Genomic DNA, 13,183 nt, shown 5'->3' on the forward strand with positions numbered 1-13,183 from the left:
ATTGCATTAGACAGTATCTATTGTTAAATAATACACTTTTCTGAAATAAACAAATATGATTACTGTTTGTTTGGCTTTGCTAGTTTGAAGGATGGTTTCAAGCTATGGAAATGGTTTCACACACGATCGGCTTATTCTAAATCCTGCCTAGTACTCTCCCATTAAGTGGCCTGTTTATTTTTCTAACACAGTCTGTAGGGATAAGAGATGATTTTGTAGACCCCTGTAAAGAGGACGCTCTGTAGTTATTTAAATCTAATTTGTCTCCTTTCTCGTGAAGTGGGTGAAATAATGCGCACATCCATTCTTTGGGGATGTTCTCGGTTCGCCATATGTCATGGACCATTTCTTGAAGAATGTAGCCCAGTTTTCATCAATCTATTACCAATATTTGCTCAATTATTCCATCTTTAGAGATTATCCATACGCAAGTATTTGAAGATGTGTATCAAACTGAAGAGTTCATTGTAAATACCAAGGAATTCCAATCGGTGTGCAGAAGATATTGTCCTCTGATGGAGCACTCATAACGATTTGTGTTATCTACTCAGACCGTAAGTAGAGTCTCAGCTAAAATTACTCTCCTCTTTAGTCTTTAAAAGGCGAAGTACATTGTCGTGATATGGCAGCGACAGAACGTTAATGAACTGATGGTTGATTTAAAAAAGTACAAAGAGAAAAAAGAATTCTGATACTTTGGGTGATCACAGGGAAAGTACATCAAGTGGTATTGGAATTAAGCTGGGAACAGATAATGTTGTTGTTGTTGTGGTCTTCAGTCCTGAGACTGGTTTGACGCAGCTCTCCATGCTACTCTATCCTGTGCAAGCTTCTTCATCTCCCAGTACTTACTGCAGCCTACATCCTCCTGAATCTGCTTAGTGTATTCATCTCTTGGTCTCCCTCTACGATTTTTACCCTCAACGCTGCCCTCCAATACCAAATTGGTGATCCCTTGATGCCTCAGAACATGTCCTACCATCCGATCCTTCTTCTAGTCAAGTTGTGCCACAAGCTCCTCTTCTCCCCAATTCTATTCAATACCTCCTCATTAGTTATGTGATCAACCCGTCTAATCTTCAGCATTCTTCTGTAGCACCACTTTTTGAAAGCTTCTATTCTCTTCTTGTCTAAGCTATTTATCGTCCACGTTTCACTTCCATACATGGCTACACTCCATACAAATACTTTCAGAAACGACTTCCTGACATTTAAATCTATACTAGATGTTAACAAATTTTTCTTCTTCAGAAACGCTTTCCTTGCCATTGCCAGTCTACATTTTATATCCTCTGTACTTCGACCATCGTCAGTTATTTTGCTCCCCAAATAGCAAAACTCCTTTACTACTTTAAGTGTCTCATTTCCTAATCTAATTCCCTCAGCATCACCCGACTTAATTCGACTATATTCCATTATCCTCGTTTTGGTTTTGTTGATGTTCATCTTATATCCTCCTTTCAAGACACTGTCCATTCCGTTCAACTGCTCTTCCAAGTCCTTTGCTGTCTCTGACAGAATTACAATGTCATCGGCGAACCTCAAAGTTTTTATTTCTTCTCCATGGATTTTAATACCTACTCCGAACTTTTCTTTTGTTTCCTTTATTGCTTGCTCAATATACAGATTGAATAACATCGGGGAGAGGCTACAACCCTGTCTCACTCCCTTCCAAACCACTGCTTCCCTTTCATACCCCTCGACTCTTATAACTGCCATCTGCTTTTTGTACAAATTGTAAATAGCCTCTCGCTCTCTGTATTTTACCCCTGCCACCTTCAGAATTTGAAAGAAAGTATTCCAATCTACATTGTCAAAAGCTTTCTCTAAGTCTACAAATACTAGAAACGTAGGTTTGCCTTTCCTTAATCTTTCTTCTAAGATAAGTCGTAGGGTCAGTATTGCCTCACGTGTTCCAACATTTCTACGGAATCCAAACTAATCTTCCCCGAGGTCGGCTTCTATCAGTTTTTCCATTCGTCTGTAAAGAATTCGCGTTAGTATTTTGCAGCTGTGACTTATTAAACTGATAGTTCGGTAATTTTCACATCTGTCAACACCTGCTTTCTGTGGGATTGGAATTATTATATTCTTCTTGAAGTTTGAGGGTATTTCGCCTGTCTCATACATCTTGCTCACCAGATGGTAGAGTTTTGTCAGGACTGGCTCTCCCAAGGTTGTCAGTAGTTCTAATGGAATGTTGTCTACTCCGGGGGCCTTGTTTCGACTCAGGTCTTTCAGTGCTCTGTCAAACTCTTCACGCAATATCATATCTCCCATTTCATCTTCATCTACATCCTCTTCCAGTTCCATAATATTGCCCTCAAGTACATCGCCCTTGTATAGGCCCTCTATATACTCCTTCCACCTTTCTGCTTTCCCTTCTTTGCTTAGAACTGGGTTTCCATCAAAGCTCTTGATATTCATACAAGTGGTTCTCTTTTCTCCAAAGGTCTCTTTAATTTTCCTGTAGGCAGTGTCTATCTTACCCCTAGTGAGATAAGCCTCTACATCCTTACATTTGTCCTCTAACCATCCATGCTTAGCCATTTTGCACTTCCTGTCGATATCATTTTTGAGACGTTTGTATTCCTTTTTGCCAGCTTCATTTACTGCATTTTTATATTTTCTCCTTTCATCAATTAAATTCAATATTTCTTCTGTTACCCAAGGGTTTCTACTAGCCCTCGTCTTTTTACCTATTTGATCCTCTGCTGCCTTCACTGTTTCATCCCTCAAAGCTACCCATTCTACTTCTACTGTATTTCTTTCCCCCATTCCTGTCAATTGTTCCCTTATGCTCTCCCTGAAACTCTGTACAATCTCTGGTTCTTTCAGTTTATCCAGGTCCCATCTCCTTAAATTCCCACCTTTTTGCAGTTTCTTCAGTTTTAATCTATAGTTCATAACCAATAGATTGTGGTCAGAGTCCACATCTGCCGCTGGAAATGTCTTACAATTTAAAACCTGGTTCCTAAATCTCTGTCTTACAATTATATAATCTATCTGATACCTTTTAGTATCTGCAGGGTTCTTCCATGTATACAACCTTCTTTCATGATTCTTAAACCAAGTATTAGCTATGATTAAGTTATGCTCTGCGCAAAATTCTACCAGGCGGCTTCCTCTTTCATTTCTTAGCCCCAATCCATATTCACCTACTATGTTTCCTTCTCTCCCTTTTCCTACTGACGAATTCCAGTCACCCATGACTATTAAATTTTCGTCTCCCTTCACTACCTGAATACCTGAATAATACCGGTCTTGAAACGATTTCTCAAGGGTTATTTATATATTGTGAGCTGAAATTAAGTTTATATACATGTTAATACTTCCAGCGATAATTTCTGACTATTACACTGGGAATACCCGTAAGAAAGACAATAGGCATCTTCTAGGTTTACAAATCCTAAGGAACATATGAAATCTGTGGTCAAATCCAAAAGCCAGCCACTGATGAGTGGAGTACACTGCACATTACAAAGACTCAAACATTATTGGTCTGATGATGGCCAGATGACTGGAATGGGTTTGTAATGTAAGAAGAATGTGGGTCGAACGATGGCGGACGATACCAAAACAAGTTATTTCCATCAGGGAAGAGAACAGCAGGTAGAACTAGGAAGAGACAACTGAATGAAATAAAAGAAGGCCTTCAACGACCAGGGAGACGGGAAGACTGAAATACCAGAAAAAACTAATGGTGACTCAATGGGGTGTCGATTGCGTTATTTAGCATATCTCTTTGATGCTATAGTCAGATCTCTGGTGACTTTCAGACAAGGGAAGCACCCACTATGCTCATGCAAATTAATTTAAGGAAATGATAGTGTCTTACTGAAATGATAATTAATAGGGATGAGCCAATCAAGCATGAAAATATGGGTACCACACCATGCACAACGATATATTAATGCGAGGAGGGATCATCTCTCTATAACAGAAACAAGTGGTCACTATAACAATCCGGTTTATTGTCGAAAAAAATTAACATATGAGTTACCCTCTGAGATAACTGAATGAACATTTAATAACTGGGCAAGGGGTTATAATTATAAAACGTAATCTTGGCACACGTGGGTAGGCACGATAAGAGCATAGTTACAAAAAATAATTTGCAGATTTACCAATGACGGCAGAAATGGTTAGTGAATTACAGAAATAACACTGAAAAATATTTACGAAGCCCAATAAGATCGCCAGAGTGATAACGAAAGCAACTACCTGGTTGCGAAACGTTAGAATTGCGGAGTTCGCTGCTGAATGGAGGTAACTAACATCGCGTCCATATCGCATCGGTATTTGCAATGCTGGCCCATACTTAGCAGACTCGTGTAGCATGAAAGCGGAAAACAGTGGTAGTAGCGGCTGGAGATTCTGAGTACAGTTCGCACTCTGCACTCAGTGCTAAAGTGGAGTCATCTGTCTCTAGGAGAGCAAGGGGCATCTCTTCAGTTGTCCAGTAACAAGTCTTTACTCCAAGAGCTTCCAGCGCCAAGTCATAACTCTTCCGTAGCCTAGAAGCAAGTGTTCTAATCAAGCGTCCAGCGGTAAGTGTCCTCTACCTTACCGCTATGAAGTTTGGCTGTTTCTGCTGGAGTACGAATCTCGTTGCCCTACAGTGTAGCCAGTTCGAGTTATGTCTAATTAAAACTTAGTAATAAGGTCAAACAAATGTGTGAATTTCTAAGGGACCAAACTGCTGAGGTCATCGGTCCCTAGACTTACACATTACTTAAACTATCTTACGCTGAGAACAACACACACACACACACACCCATGCCCGAGGGAGGACTCGAAGCTCGGACGGGAGGGGCCGCGCCATCCGTGACAAGGTGACTCAAACCGCGAGTCTACTCCGCACAGCAAGGTCAAACAAACTCGTACACTTGTGGATATCGTTATTATTAATCAGTAGTGCTGTGCCGTGGGGAGGAAGCCAGGAAAATTTTCCCACCCCATGATATGCCTGAAGCGGATCTAGTGGAAGGTTAGAAATATCCGTAAATGCTGTACATGAAGTTAACTAAACGTCCGAAAAACAGTTTTGCATCACTCTCGTGGCTGGTATGAATAATGGAGGTGGTGATTTGGGCAGCCATTCATGGTATTCCACGAGCCCCATTGTTACTTTGTGAGGTCACATTACTGCCAAAGATTATGTGACCATTTTGCCTGATCATATCCATCTCATGGCTCGATATTTGCTACCCAATGATGATGCTGTGTTCCAAGATGACAGGGCTCCTTTTCACTCCGCTCGCATCGTCCAGGAGTAGTTTTGCTGGTATTGCTATCACGAGGATAAAGTGTCGCATCTACCCTGTCCACCACAGTCACCAGATGTCAATATTATTGAGCCTTTACGATCTAATTTGGAGAGATCGGTGCGTGATTGCCATCCATATCCATCATAGTTACCTGAAGCTGCTGCTATTTTGCGGAAATAGTGGTACAAATTTCCCTTGAAAACCATATAGACCCGTATTTATCCGTTCCGAGACGACTGGAAGCTGTTCTGAATGTAAACGGTCTTCCTATATCTTGTGCTGTCTGGTAACGTATGTGTTTCTTATGTTTCCTTATTTTTGTCCACTCCCTGTACATTGTATGTAACCCTCCACACACGATCTGTTAGCTCCCTATGTGTCCATTATGAACAGTGGTGCGAACCCCATAGCGCTGTGGTCCGTGTAGGAGCCGGGATAGGAATCACCTGGGAAGGAACATAGATCAATGGCATCCTGTTCTCTTCATGGACGGAAGCAGGATTTGTCTGATGCTTTTTGATCGTCGTAGGAAAGTGTGAAGGTGCCCAGGTACCACGGCGCGGGAGCCAGTACTATGTATTGATGTCGAACGCCTTTCAACTCTATAAAAGGTAGTTTGAGGGCTGTGCAGCACATGGACAGGATCCTTCAACGTATTCTCTGGTCCTCCAGTCAGTATTTCAGTGATAGGTTCGTTTTCATAATGCACTAGCACATCGCAACCACCTCTTGATCACTTTACTCCACGAGGTACGAATAAACAAAGTGTATGTCCTGCGCTATCTAGTACGATGGCCCTGACTTGCAATGCTTATAACCAGTTGCAGCTTGCAGTAGGCCGTCGCAGGAACCATTAAGTACAGAGGAGCAGCAACTCAGGTTGCCTGCCGTCGAAGAATGCGAGTGACCTCAACGGCAACGTCTCCGTCACCTTAGTGGCCAGCATATTACAATGCACAAGGATAGAAACGCGGTACTGAAAGATGCTGCGCCACAGATTTTGTTTGCGCAGATGTGCTTTTCCGAATATTTCTGGTTGCTGTTTTCTTTTTATTTCACAGAAATTTATTAAACCTTAAGTTTTGTTCCGTAAAGATTTTTGTTCTATGCCGTGCTTTCCCTTAAATCTAAGTTCACACTAATTTGCAGATATGCGCGTGGTGAAAAAGTTTTTTAAGTAACTTAGAAAACCAAGCCCCGTCGTTTCCTCACTTCTTTTCAGTCGTATACCGCTGAGGCACCTCCACAAACAAATCCCCCACTTCTCTCCACTTTAACACATTGTATCTTTTAACACAAGGAAACTTCCACATACTCCCTGTTCCCGATCCAGAACTTCATTCTGGTTTTACGGTCCTTACCGCTATAGAGCTAACTCGTATACCTTCATCTTACATGGAAGCCGGCCGTTGTGGCTGAGCAGTTCTAGGCGCTTCAGTCTGGAACCACGCGACCGCTACAGTTGCAGGTTCGAATCCTGCCTCGGGCATGGATGTGTGTGATGTCCTTAGGTTAGTTAGGTTTAAATAGTTCTAAGTTCTAGGGGTCTGATGACGTCAGATGTTAAGTCCCATAGTGCTCAGAGCTATTTGAACCATTTAGTCTTACATAAATGCTCTCATAGCTCACTCAAACTCCAATTGCTATAATCCAGTCCGCACCTGTAGCATGGCACTATGTTGAAGCATACGCTCACTTTCCACCCCATCCAACTTTAAATCAGCTTCATTTCTAAATACAATCATAAAATATTGTGTGGTATATGAAGGACTTATGTTAATTTATTTGTTTCTGTAGTAGGATGCATTAATTATGCAGAGATAAAAAGACTTGCGCATGACAGATTAGCTTCAAGAGCTGTCTCAGACCAGTCTTGGGACTGAAGACCCTAGTATCATCATAAGCTATATTCACGAGTAACCGGGTATCAGCGCACGCGTAGGAACGCAGGAGAGAAACACCTGAAGCCGCAAGACGGGCAGGCCGCCTGCGGAAGGGAACACAAAATCAAGCGGTAGCTGAGATAAACACGGCTGGCTGTCGGCGGACAGGACCCAGACAAGACCGGAACAACCTATGCAAACAATGAAGTCCAAAGTGGAAGTCTTTGCCTCGATATCGACAGGCCAAGAGCAAAGAGAGGCACAATCCGAATCAAGACAGAGAGAAAGACCATGTATCAAGCGAAGTTGTTATCCAGTGGTCCATAGTACAGCGATGACAGTAATCGACAGTATCAGATGCGAGTACAGAACTAACTGACCTTTCTTTTTTTCTTCTTTATCGTTACTTTATCCCCTCCCCCCGCCCCCCCCTCCCCGCCCATATGTGACAAGGGGGGGGGGGGAGGGCGGCTGTCATAGGTACAGGCTAACGACAATAAAATGGTAAGGTAGATGAAAAAACAAGAAACAGATAGTGGAGATATATACACGTAGTTAAAAACTTTTTAAAGGTGAAAAATAAAATGGAAGTTTTCAGATATGCGATGGAAGACTTTTTTCACTGATAGTTAAAAACTGTAATAATAGAAGGTAAAACGAAATATAATACGAGCACATTTAAAACATGTTGCCGAAACACTGGTGAGTAAAAGAAGCACTTTCCTGTCACTAGAAATTAGAAGGATCCGCCACGGGATAGGGAGTCAGTTGTTGAAGGGGACAAGGTTGGCTTATGAAAAGGGTGGAAATGTTATGGTGTAATGACGGAGACGGAGGACGGGAGCACTGCAGCAATGGGATAGGAGTGCTGTTGGGACAGAATATGGGATGGACTAGAGGGGGAAAGAATAGTGACACTAATAATTGGAAAAATGGTGTAAAACCGAAAATGCAGATAAAATACCTTCTGCACCATCCAAAAAATGTTGCTCTTTAATATCCGTTGCTAACTTGTACAGAACTACTGATTCTGAATCTGTAAGCTGTATTGCAGAAACTATATTTAATAAGTAATCGTTTCAATAGTGTATTTATTTCTGACTCTATATAATTGATTGTAATTATAATGAAAATATCGTAAATTGCTGGGTAATAGCCAAGGGAACTTTATTTCAATGTATCGATAGCAACGACGAAATGGCAGTAGCTGTGCCGTTGTTTATCTTTGCGTATGGAGAATCTCTGGCGCGTTGCGAGCAGACAGGAACCAGAGCACCTTGAGTGGTGAAAGAGTGCGGAAGTGTTTGTTGGTGGCACCACCAGACACCGCAGTGTAGACGCCCCTGATTCATTAACCCGCGTGTATTGAGAACTGGGCAGGAGTGTACAGGCGGAGGGCTGCAGTTCTATTTCCTGCCCATAATTATCCGTGGCTCTGGAGACGACTCAGGGGTCTCAGACAGCAGCAGCAGCAGCAATATCGGCAGCTCAGCATTGTTGCCAGCTACATTCTTCGTCGGCCGCACAGCTACAACATCGTAAGACTGTCAAGTCACAGATATAGTAATGTAGAGGCTTTACCCAGTTGATTTTCTTTCAGAAAGTATGAATAACGTGAATGATAACTTGCAATAGCTAAAACTTGAAGGGCACCTGTGTTGCCATTGCCCTCAGACGTTAGTACCAGGCAGGGCCCCTTTCTTTCCCGTGCAATCACCGAGTGTCGTAAGGACATGAAAATCGATTAACTATTTGCTGTCAGTTTTTGTGTTTACTAAAGACCAGTTTGAATCTAAATTTTCTGCCTCAGTAACTGTTCATTCTTGTATTACATAACAGAGGCTTAAATAATTTGTAATATTGCGTATTAACTCCATTCACTTCAAGTAACGTAAAATTTTACTGGCAAAACTAATAACTTAAGATACAGAACAAATTAAGAGTGCTCATTTCATTTATTCTGTATTTAGATTAGCGAGTAACTTCTGCTGGCTTGGTATGTATTTTATTGTTGTTATTTTAAAAGTAAAATCAGTTGCCCATTCGCTTAAAGTAAATTCAATTCAATCTTTCAACAATCAAAAGTAAAGTGCTTGCCTTTTTCTAAATAGCAAGCAGCAGCCGCGGCGCCAGAAGACAGAAGTTAAAAGGTATTTGAAGTCTGATTTTTACGTACCCGGGTGACCCGTGAGGACGGGAAGGAGACGGCCTCACCTCAGCAGTCACCTGTGAGCTGGGATGAAGACCTGACAGCCGAAGACTGGCAAGCGGGAGTCCGTGGTTCGAGTCCGGGACACTGGCCTTGCCCCGCACAACACACGCGGCCGCTTAGAGAAGAGAAACACTGGGACGCCACATCCAAGGTATCACCATCCGATGCACGACTTCGCTCGCAATAATTAAACGGGCCACCTCGCGCTGCGCGTCTCCAGTCAACTGGGCGAGACGGCGACACGAGATACACACTGCTACGCGTAATCAGACGCCGCCGTCGCCGCCGCCGCCGCCGCCGCTGCCGCAGCAGAAGACTTCACAAACGACACAGCTGCCGCTCTCCGAACCAGAACATCCCGTAAGATACAGTTGTACAAATCTTCAATAAAAGTTATCTTATGTAAAAATGATGTTTCATTCGACCTCATACCCGAGCCAAGGAAGAACCCACCCTGCCCACATGTTGTTAAGAGAGAAAAGTTAATTTATTTAATATTTTCACCCTGACAGAATGCTTTAGAATGCTCATCCTGACAATTGACTTGCATCAAAAGAGAAAACCCAGTTACATTTAGTGACAGAAGTGTCACATTTAGTAACACAACTGTTACATTTGGTGTCAGAGAAAACACACTTGGCTCAATATGAGGTGTGAATGACAGTCACTAAAGGTCCACAGTTAGTATTGTTTAATGTGTGAAAGGATAGAGGTTTGCATAGTAGTCGTAATATTTTCTTTATTTAGAAGTGTATTCTCTCTCATAATTTTAAGAGTTTGTCGAAAATATTTAAACATCTTTTGAATTCAGTGTGGTAATATTGTGTAACTAATAGTTTGTAAAATGATGACACGAAATCGTACAAAGTCAGAGGCAGCACCACAAGCGGTTTCTACTGATGAAGCTATTCATAGCTTAGTTAATCAAATAGCACAGCTTAAAAATGATAATAATATATTATTTAAACAGTTGAGTGAGGTTAGGCAAACCAGTTCAATCCCTCCCACCCTAGATTCCTCAGCAGCAGCCTTAGTAACTCCTTTTTCAGGTAAACCTGGCGAGGACATAACAGCCTTTTTTGATGATTTAGTAGCAGCTGCAAAGTTAGTATCATGGTCAGATGAACAGCTCTTACAGATGACAAAGTTAAGATTGCTAGGAGAGGCTAAAGCACACGTCTTATCCCATGAAGAATTACGGAATGCTCCAACATTTGAGGAATTGAAGAAAGGATTGCTTAAACGTTTTCAAAAACAGAACAGCTGTAGACTTTATAGGGAACAGTTAAACACTATCACTCATAGGCAAAACGAGTCGTTAGAAAGTTTTGTAGATAGGATTAGAAAAGTTAATATTAACACCTATCAGTTGACAACCAGTGATGAAGCAAATAAAGTTATTTTACAAGAGGCAGAAGATAGAGCTCTGGATACATTTTTACGTGGGTTACCTCTTGAAACGTCCCGTCGTGTCAGGGCAGAGTTTCCTAAAAATTTAGCGGAAGCTGTATCTGTGGCGACGGCTTTCGAAGAAATAGACATTGCCACCAGATACAAGGAGAAGCGAAATGTATTTTCAGCAGGAGTACGATGTTTTAGGTGCGATCGACAGGGCCATATAGCAAAAATTTGCAGACAACCTAAATGCACTAATTGTCAAAGAATAGGTCACACATTCAAGGAATGCAGGTCTAAGAAAGTTTTTGGAAATAGAAATCAGTTAAACGTCAACGGGAATGTCGGAACCGCCGCCAGGCGTTCCCAATAAAATTTCATGCCATTAAGGCGAATGTGAAGGCGGAATGCTGGTTATCTGCTACCATACAGGATAAAGAGGCAAGGATACTAGTGGATACAGGCGCAAACGTATCAATAGTAAGTAATGAATGTATTGGAGAAAAGAAATATGACCCTCCAAGGTATAGATTGAGTGGAGTAGGAGGAGGTACAGTGAAGTCATTAGGATGTACATCATTGATTTTCTATATTCACGGTGTACAATTTCAGGAAGAGTGTTTCAGCTAGGTGACACCGCTGCAAAGGGCCCGCTGCCGCAAGATTTCCCTAACCGGAAGGCGAAATCAACTACACTGCGTGCAACGTCCTTGAAGGTTGATTCGCGGGATCAGATACCATCTGGCTCAGGAAAACTTTTCTGGATGACAGTTGACCCCGAGGTACCTACAGATACAGTATGTCTAATAGAGCCTTTAGAGGAAAATGAGGAATTAGATGTATCACATTGTTTTGTACGTAGGAGTGTTGTACGGGTTCAAGACGTTGAGGGAGAAAGAAAAGTACCGGTACATATTGACAATTTCGGAGTGGAGGACAAAGAGTTGCATAAGGGAATATTAGTAGCTACAGTCAGTACTTTTGAAGAAGAAGATTTCATTTGGTCAGATATTAACGATGGTCAGAAACCAGACGCCTATAAAACCGCATTACGCCAGAAGATTGAGCATTTGAAAGGAAATGATAGAGACACGATAGAAGCAGTTTTAGTTGAGTTTCAAGATTTATTTAATGCAGAAGGTCCACTGCCAGCAACAGATATCACACAGCATAGGATCCTAACAGGAAATAGCCCCCCAGTTTATAGGAAGCCTTATAGAGTTCCGCATCACTTACAGCCAGTACTGGATGAATTTATAGAACAGCATCTAAAAGATGGAATTATAGAATATTCTGATTCTCCTTATAATTCAAATATTGTAATTATTCCAAAGAAGTCTCCCGACGGTACGAAACGATATAGATTTTGTTGTGACTACAGACACCTTAACAAACAAACTATCTCAGATGTTTATCCTCTTCCAAACATTACAGATATCATTGACAGTTTGGGTAACAGTAAATACTTTTCAACAATCGATCTACGTAGCGGATATCATCAACTGGAAGTTGCACCTGAAGATAGGCATAAAACAGCATTTTCTACCCCTGGAGGCCATTGGCAATTTAAAAGAATGCCTTTCGGTTTGAAAAATGCACCAGCAACTTTTCAAAGACTACTCGATGGAGTATTGCGAGGACTCAAAACTCAGCAATGTTGTGTATATCTAGACGATATTATTGTATTCTCCAAAGACATTAATGAACATGCTGTGCGTCTGCGTAATGTTTTTCAGAGACTTAGAAAAGCTAAATTAACATTAAATATGGAAAAATGTACTTTTGCATTGACAGAGGTTACATACCTAGGGCATGTCATTAGTGAAAAAGGAATTAAAACAGATCCTCGATTAATTTCGGCAGTTAAGGACTTCCCAACACCACAACGCGTTAAGGAAGTACAAAGTTTCATTGGTCTCGCATCGTACTACCCGAAATATGTTCAAAATTTCGCTGAAGTTGCCCGACCCTTAACCCAATTATTGAAAAAGGGTGCAAAATTTCATTGGTCTGAAGATTGTGAATCAGCATTTCAAACCCTTAAAGATAAGTTAACACACAGTCCAGTATTAGCCTACCCAGATTATAATAAAGAATTTATTTTATCCTGTGACGCAAGTGGTCATTCAGTAGGAGTTGTTTTGAGTCAGAATATTAATGGCGCGGAACACCCCATAGCTTGCGCTTCGAGACAACTAACAACGGCAGAAAGAAATTATTCCACAACGGAGAAAGAATTGTTAAGTGTTATTTATGGCATCAAATACTTTAAATGCTACTTGTATGGTAGGAAATTCATGGTTATTACAGACCACGCAGCTTTAAAATGGTTGCTTGGATTAAAGGATCCATCTAGTCGTCTTATCCGTTGGGCCCTATGTCTTTCCGAAATGGATTTCGAAGTTATCCATAAACCAGGGAAA

Source organism: Schistocerca nitens, chromosome 3 (genome assembly GCF_023898315.1).
Source record: "Schistocerca nitens isolate TAMUIC-IGC-003100 chromosome 3, iqSchNite1.1, whole genome shotgun sequence".
Classification (NCBI taxonomy): domain Eukaryota; kingdom Metazoa; phylum Arthropoda; class Insecta; order Orthoptera; family Acrididae; genus Schistocerca; species Schistocerca nitens.